The sequence below is a fragment of the Mandrillus leucophaeus genome, unplaced genomic scaffold (assembly GCF_000951045.1).
Source record: "Mandrillus leucophaeus isolate KB7577 unplaced genomic scaffold, Mleu.le_1.0 Scaffold1082, whole genome shotgun sequence".
In the NCBI taxonomy this organism is placed as follows: Eukaryota; Metazoa; Chordata; class Mammalia; order Primates; family Cercopithecidae; genus Mandrillus; species Mandrillus leucophaeus.
Window position 1 is genome coordinate 209,136 of NW_012099010.1, and position 8,739 is coordinate 217,874.

Below are 8,739 nucleotides of genomic sequence, written 5' to 3' on the forward strand. Positions count from 1 at the left end.
CGCGCGCGCGCGCGCGCACACACACACACACACACACACACACAACAAATTACAATGGACGTATTTTTGTCTCTGGTACATTGAGCTACATGAGAAAGATACTTAAATATGGGCATTAACGTTCCATTGAGATTCAGTAAAAAGACTTTTAGAGTAAAATCTATATTGTTTTCTAAATCAAAGCTGTATCAAATGAATACTCTTTAAAGCCCCCCACCAAAACAATTTTCTTTATCAATATGGTAATATATTCATTTTAAAATAGTGTAAGGAAGACATCTATTTTCAGAAACGAGCAAACATGTCTAATTAAAATAAAAATGTACACATATAAAATTAGTCTATTTCACTTATAACTATACCTGTTATACTTAAACGATACTTAGAGTTAACATTTATCAAATGCTTATATTTCATTTTTTTCCAGAATTCAAGTAGATAAAAATGAGATTAATGATAGAAATTGATGTGAAAAAAGGATTAATGACACACAATTTAATGTACTGTAAGGATCAAGTTAACTGGTTTACTTTCATAAGCAAGACAAATAATCTACTTTTGCTCTAAATTCCAATAGTATAAACTATTGGAAGAAACAAGATTATTATTAGGTCTATTATTCTTCTATGTTTTAAGAGCCCATCATGCTGACCAATAGTTATTCAGTAAATTCTCCATTACCTAGGAAAAAAGAAAAACCCTCAGTCATAGTTGCAAATACTATGTCTCAGCTGAGATGAGGATAAGAATCTAAGAGATTTTGTTATCATCCACATAGAACAATTGACTAAATTGGAGATTAGAGTTTAGAAGGAGAGAAAGAATAGGAGGATCTCCAATATCACTCACAGGCTGTTTTCTTAATTTTGAGCATCTTAAAAAGAGTATGCATTGATTACTTTAAACCTGTGAAAACAAATTACAACGTGTTCACAGATTTACAGACATATATAAAAATCTCTAAAACATATATGTGATTTTATATAAGAATCTCTAAAATAGTAAACTTGACTCTAAAAATTTGTATAGCTCATTTTGTTTGTCACTTGTAAGATCGGCTGATTTACTGAAAGCTTAAAATATCTGCAACAGTTCGAATATCAACACCAACTAAACTTACTTTTTACCACTATTTAATCAAAATTTTAAATGTGTTTTTACATCTTCATATTACACTACACATGGAATATCACACTTTAGTATTCACAGTAGGGATTACTATACTTATAGTCAAATAAAGTTTTTACATTCAAAATTTTAATTATTTGAGACGTTTACATTGATGTAGTCTACTATTTATAAATGTGCTCCTTAGGAAAAAAGAATTTGAGCAGTCATTTTAAAGGCATCCAGCAGCATTTTGGTCAACAATGACGCTGAACACAGTTGGTGTTATATGTCTTTCACGTTGGGTTTTCATCCAATAGGAAGCTACTTTTCTAATGGTAATCTCCGTCAGAGAAACAGACACAGAACAAGGCATTCAATTTTTTTCTAAAAATTCCATTAGTTTTCATTGCTTTTCTCCCCTGTGGTATCTTTACAAACATGAAGCTGAATTTGTCAGTTTAGTTTTACTTTAATATGCATACTAAACACAACTTGGCATTATTTTTACTAGACCAGCTCTTAAGTAAGCTTTTCAAATCAAACAAAGAAAAATTGTTGTTGTAATAAAAGAATTACCTTTAGCAGATTGAGCATTAGTCCTATTTATTGATAACTAGAGATATATTACATTTTTTAAAAAGAAAACAACTGTGATTTCCATAAATAATTACATTTACAAATATTTATAAGGTTTTATGAGTCATCATATTGCACTTATCTTTAATTTGTCCCATTGTTAATATTCTGTAGAATAATAAATAATAATAAATAAGGGAGACATTCTTGTAAGATTTTTATGCAAATCACTGTCTCACAGCAGCTTTTTCAATAGTCTGGAATTGCTTACCCAAAGGCCACATGAGAATATTTTAGATGAAGTTAACATCTGAATGGGTAGACTGAGTAAAGCAGATTTTTTCCACAAATATGAGTGGGCCCCATCTAACCAGTTGAAGGTTTGACTAGCACGTAAAGGCTAATCCTCCCTCAAATAAAATGGAATTTCTCCTGCCTGATTACCTTGGCCTGGGACCTCAGTCTTTTCCTCACATTGGACTTGAACTCAAATATTAGCTCTTCTCAGGTCTTGTGACTGCGGTCCATGGGACTGGACCTTATACCATTGACTCTCCTGATTCTCAGGACTTTGATCAGACTGGAGTTAAATTATCAGATCTCCTGCACCTCCAATGTGCTAATTGCAGATCTTGGTACTTAGCCTCCAAAATCATGAGAGCCAGTTCCTCTTAATAAATAGTTCTCTGTATACATGGACATCCTATTGATCCTATTTTTCTGAGAAACCTTGACTAAAATAACTCACATTCTTTATAACCATTTAACTTTGGCTCCCTGACTGTCCCTTCTTCCCAAATGCTTTCTCTGAATTGTTGCCTGAATTGTTTTTCTCACTGATATATCTGAATATTTCATTCATTTCTTTGTATCTTATGCTTTTTTATTATCATATATTGATATTGTAACAGAATAATATTTAAATATTAAATATATGGACATTGTAGCAGGATAGTATCTCCTCTTTAATTAATTCATTCCCAGATGAGCTGACATGTGGGCAAATAAACAATAAACTGCTTAACAAATAACATGCATACTGTAATTTCTAGTGCTCATTAATACTAAGAAGAAAAGTAACACTTATGAGGGGATTCTAACTAATAGAATATTGCCATTTTCAATAAAGTGGCTAAGGAAGATCTTCATGAGGAAATGATAACTGGACAAAGATAAGAGATAGTCCTAAATATCTAAGGAAAGTTTATTGTTTATCTTTTCACATGCAAACTCAATGAGGAAAGAAATTTTTTCCTGGTGCATTATTACCCATTTGCCTAGCACAGTGCATGGTGCATTTTTAATATACAAACTTGAATTGTATATACAGTGAAAAATATCTTCAATCATGAAGAAGAAATGAAGAATTTCTTAGACAAACAAATGCTGAGGGAATTCATCAGCACCAGACCTGTTCTATAGGAAATGCTAAAAAGTTCCTTGATCTGAAAGAAAAGGACCTTAGTGAACAAGAAGAAATCATTTGGAGGTATAAAACTCACCGGTAAACGGGGCACAGTGACTCAAGCTTGTAATCCCAGCACTTTTGGGAGGCCGAGGCGGTGGATCACCTGAGGTCAGGAGTTCAAGAACAGCCAGGCCAACATGGCGAAACTCTATCTCTATTAAAAATACAAAAATTAGCTGGGTGTGATGGTGGACACCTCTAATCTCAGCTATTTGGGAGCCTGAGGCAGGAGAATCACTTGAACCCGGGAGGCAGAGTTTGCAATGAGCCAAGATAATGCCACTGCACTCCAGCCTGGGCAACAGAATGAGACTTCATCTCAAAACAAACAAACCAACAAACCAAAAAACCTCACTGGTTCCACTGGTAGTAATAAATACTCAGACAAAATGTTATAACAGTGCAATCAATTGTGGTGTATAAGATACTTGTATCTTTAGTAGAAAGACTAAAAGAAAAACCTATCAAAAATAATAACTATAACAACTTCACAAGAAATAAATAGTATAACATTAATAGAAACAACAAAAAGTTAAGGAGATGCATTTAAAGTGCAGAGTGTGTTATTAGTTTTCTCTTTGCTTGTTAGTTTTTGCCATCGGTGTTAAGTTGTAATCAGTTTAAAACAATAAGTATAAGATGTTATCATAAAAATTATTGGTAATCTCAAATTTAAAAAACCTACAACACATGAACAAAAAATATAAAGCAAAAAATTAAAACATAGCAGCAGAGAAAATCCTCTTAACAAAATGGAAGAAAGAAAGAAGACAAAAAAAGAGAGAAGACTATAAAACAACCAGAAAACAAATAACAAAATACTAGTAGTTAGTCCTTACTTATCAATAACCCTGAATATAAACGCACTAGACTCTCCAAAAAACAGAGTGTTTGAATAGATTTAAAAAATGAAAACAAGACACAATAATTGCCTATAAAAAAGCATGATTTACATATAAAGACACACATCTTTATTTAATAAAATAAAAGCATGGAAAAGGATATTTTATGATAATGGAAATAAAATAGAGCGGGAATAGCCACATTTATATCTGATAAAATAGATTTCAAGATATAAACTATAAAAAGAGACAAATAAGGTCATTATATAATGATAAAGAGGTCAATTCAGGAAGAGAATATAAAAATTATAAATATATATGCACCCAACACTGGATCGCCCAGATAGAAAAGCAAATATTAAAGAGAGAGATAGACCCTAATAAAATGATAGCTAGACATTTCAACTCCCCACTTTCAGCATTAAATAGATCATCCAGACAGAAAATCAACAAAGAAACATAGGAATAATGTGCACTATAGACAAATGGACCTAATGGATATTTACAGCACATTTCTTCCAATTACTGTAATACACATTCTTCTTTTCAGCAGATGGAAAATTCTCAAAGATAGATGCTATATTGGATCACAAAACACAAAACATGTCTTAAAACATTCAAAAAAATGGAATCATATCAAGCATCTTTTCTGATCAAAGTGGAATAAAATTAGAAATGCACAATGTGAGGAACTTTGAAAATAACAGAAACACATGGAAATTAACCAATATGCTTCTCAATGGCCAGTGAGGTCAATGAAGAAATCCACAAGAATATTTTTTAGACCCTGGAAACAAATGAAAATGCAAATACAGCATACCAAACCCTATGTGACACACCAAAAGCAGTACTAACAGAAAACTTTCTAGCAATAAGTGCTCTCTGTCTCTCTTTCTCTCTCTCTCTCTCTCTCTCTCTCTGTGTGTGTGTATATATATACACACATATGGAAAAAATTAAACTAATGATGCATACTAAAGAACTAGAAAAGCAAAAACAAATCACTCAAAATTAGAAGAAAAGAAGTAACAATGATTAGAGAAGAAATAAATGAAATTAATCCCCCTCAAATAACAAAATGATAATGAAATAAAAAGTTGCTTTTCTGAAAAGATGAACAAAATCAACCAACATTTAGCCAGACTAGCTAATAATACAGAGAAGATTAAGATAAATAAAGTCAGAGATATAAAAGGAGACATTACAACTGATACCACAGAAATTCAAAAGATCATTCGAGACTGTATTAGTCAGGGTTCTCTTAGAGGAACAGAACAAATGGAATATATATACATACATATGTATATGTATGTATATATACACATGCAAGGATATTTCAACTCCCAACTGGAATATATATATACACATAAATATACATATGTACATATGTATATAAATACATATATAATTTATGTATATATATACACACACACATATATATAGGGGAGTTCATTAAGTATTAACCCAAACCACAACAAGGTCCCACAACAGGTCATCTGCAGGCTGAGGAGCAAGGAGAGCCAGTCTGAGTTCCAAAACTGAAGAACTTGGAGTCTGATTTTGAGGACAGGAAGCATCCAGCATGGGAGAAAGATGTAGGTCGAGAGGCTAGGCCAGTTCCTCTTTTCACATTTTTCTGCTGGCTTATACTCTAGACAGGCTGGCAGCTGATTAGATTGTGCCCACCCAGATTAAGGGTGGCTCTGTCTTTCCTAGCCCACTCACTTAAATGTTAATCTCCTTTGGCAACGCTCTCATAGACACACCCAGGATCTACACTTTGTATCCTTCAATCCAATCAAGCTGACACTCAGTATTAACCATCACAGAGACTACAATAAGCAACTATACACCAACAACCTAGAAGAAATAAATAAATTAGCAGACAAATAAAACCTACCATGATTAAACATAGAGCAAATTCAAAACCTGCATAGACCAGTAACAAGTAATGAGATCAAAGCCTATATATATACATATATATCCCAACAAAGAAGACTTGAGATGCATTGGTTTCACTGATGAATTTTGCCAAACATTTAAAAAAGAACTAATACCCATCGTACTCACACTTTTCTGAAAAATGGAGAAGAAAATACTTCTAAACTCTATGAGGCCAATAGTACCCTGATACCTAAATCAGACAAAAACACATCAAGAAAACTATAGGTCAATATCCCTCATGAATATCAATGCGCAAATTCTCAACAAAATGCTAGCAAATTGAATTTAACAATACTTTAAAGACATCATTCATCATGATCAAGTGGAGTCCATCCCAGTAATTCAAGAATGGTTTAATATATACAAATCAATCTATATGATACAGCATTATTAACAGAATGCTAGGCAAAAAAATATATGATCATTTTAATTGATACTAGAAAAGCACTTGATAAAATTTAACAACTCATCCTACTAAACACCCTTAAAAAAATAGGGGTAGAAGGAATATATCTCAACGTAATAAAAGACGAATATAACAGGCACACAACTAGTATCATACTTAATTTGAAAAAAACTGAAAGACTTTCTTCTAATATTTGAAACACAACAAGGCTGTCCACTTTCATCATTGTGATTCATCACAGTACTAGATATGCTATCCATTATAATTGTACAAGAGAAAGAAATAAATAGCATCCACACTGAAAAGGGAGAAGTCAAATCATCCCTGTTTTCAGATGATATAATATTATTCGGACAGACCAAAAAGACTCCACAAAAACAAACAAACAAACAAACAAAAAATCTAATATAACTCATAAAGACACTCAGTAAAACTTCAGAATATAAAGTCAAAATACAAAAATCAGTAACATCTCTATAGGTAAACAGTGAACAATAAAAAAATCAAGAACATAATCCCATTTACAATAGCAACAAGTAAAATAAAATACCTAGGATTAAACTTAACCAAAGAAGAGAAAAATCTCTACAATGTAAATTATGAAACAAAAACACTTATGCAAGAAACTAGAGGACATAATAAAATGGGAAGATATTTAATGTTCATGAATTAGAAGAATCAGTATTGTTAAAACCCCCATGCTACAAAAAGCAATTAACAGATTTAATGCAATTCTTATCAAAATACCAACGATATTCTTCACAGAAATTAAGAAAGTATACCTAAAATATATAAGGAACCACTAAAGACCCACAATAGCCAAAGCCATGTTGAGCAAAAGAACACAACTTGAGGAATCACATTACCTGAGTTCAAATTATACTAAAGAGGTATTGTAATCAAAACAGCATGGTACTGGCATAAAAACAAGCATAGAGATCAATGGTAAAAATAGAGAGCCCACAAATAAATCCATACATCTAAAGTGGGCTCAGCACAGGTGGCAAGAACATATACTGAGGAAAGAAGAATGTCTCCAAAAAAAAATTGTGCTGGGAAAGTTGAATATCCATATGCAAAAGAATAAAATTAGACCCTTATCTCTCAACATATTCAAAAATCAAATCAAACTGGGTTAAAGACTTAAATTAAAGGCCTAAAACTACTCCCTAAGAGAAAACATTGGGGAAACTTGCCAGTACATTGTTTTGGGCAACAATTTCTTGAGTAATACTTCAAAAGCGCAGGAAACCAAAGCAAACAATGGACAAGTGGAATCACATCAAGTTAAAAAGCTTTGCCACACCAAATGAAACAATCCATAAAGTGAAGATACAACCCATAGAAAGGAAGAAAACATTTGCAAACTCCCTATCTGACAAGGGTTTAATAACTAAAATATATAAGTAGCTCAAACTAACAAATAGGAACAAATCTAGTAATTCTAGTATGTACCCATAACAATTAAAAATTAATGAAATAAAAAATTTATCAGAAAATTTTGACCTGACCACAGACAAAATGTTCCCAACCTCCTACAACTCTTGCTAGCACTTTTATGTTTGTGATTGTTGGTCACCTCTTGATTCCAACCCCTTCCTCTTCCCCCTGCCTTTAACATAAAAAGAAGCTGAAATTTGTTCTGACTTGAGATTGTCTTGGTGATACTTGTTCGCCATCCTCTTGAATTCCTGGCTCCTGTATAAACCTGCTTTTCCTCTTCATTCTTGTCCCTTGAGTTTGGTTTTCAAACAGCAAGCAGCCAAACCTAGGTTCCATTACACACCAGTGTGTTCCCTCATGTAAATTATGAACTTTGGGTGATAAGAATGTGTCAGTGTAGACTCATCAATTGTAACAAATGTATTGCTTATGTGTGGGGTGTTGACAATGGGCAAGTCTATGTATGTGTACAGGTAGGGAGTATATAGGAAGCCACCGTACCTTCCATTCAATTTTGTTGTGAATCTAAAATGGTCTAAAAAATAAAGTTTATTAAAATAACGCTTTTGATATTTGTCAATTATTACTGCACACGCTTTGTTCCCTGGCTGTCTCATGCTTATCCTTTGTTTCTAGGCCACATTCTTCCATAGTATACATTGATAGTGACATCGTACTAGCAACATTTCCCATTAACTCCCAGATACTTCTACTCTTTCTCAGTTGTTATATATTTCCCTTGAGATTATTCCACCTATACAATATCAACAGAAATTATTTCAATCTTAGAAATAAAGATTGCAAGCTTGCCTACATTAGAGAATCACAGCAAATTCCATATCCATATTCAATGTTCCCATATGATATCAATTTCCAGAAAAGCACTCTCATCCAACATACACCTTCTCCCACCCCCAAACACACACAAGTGAATGTATTAGATTTATATG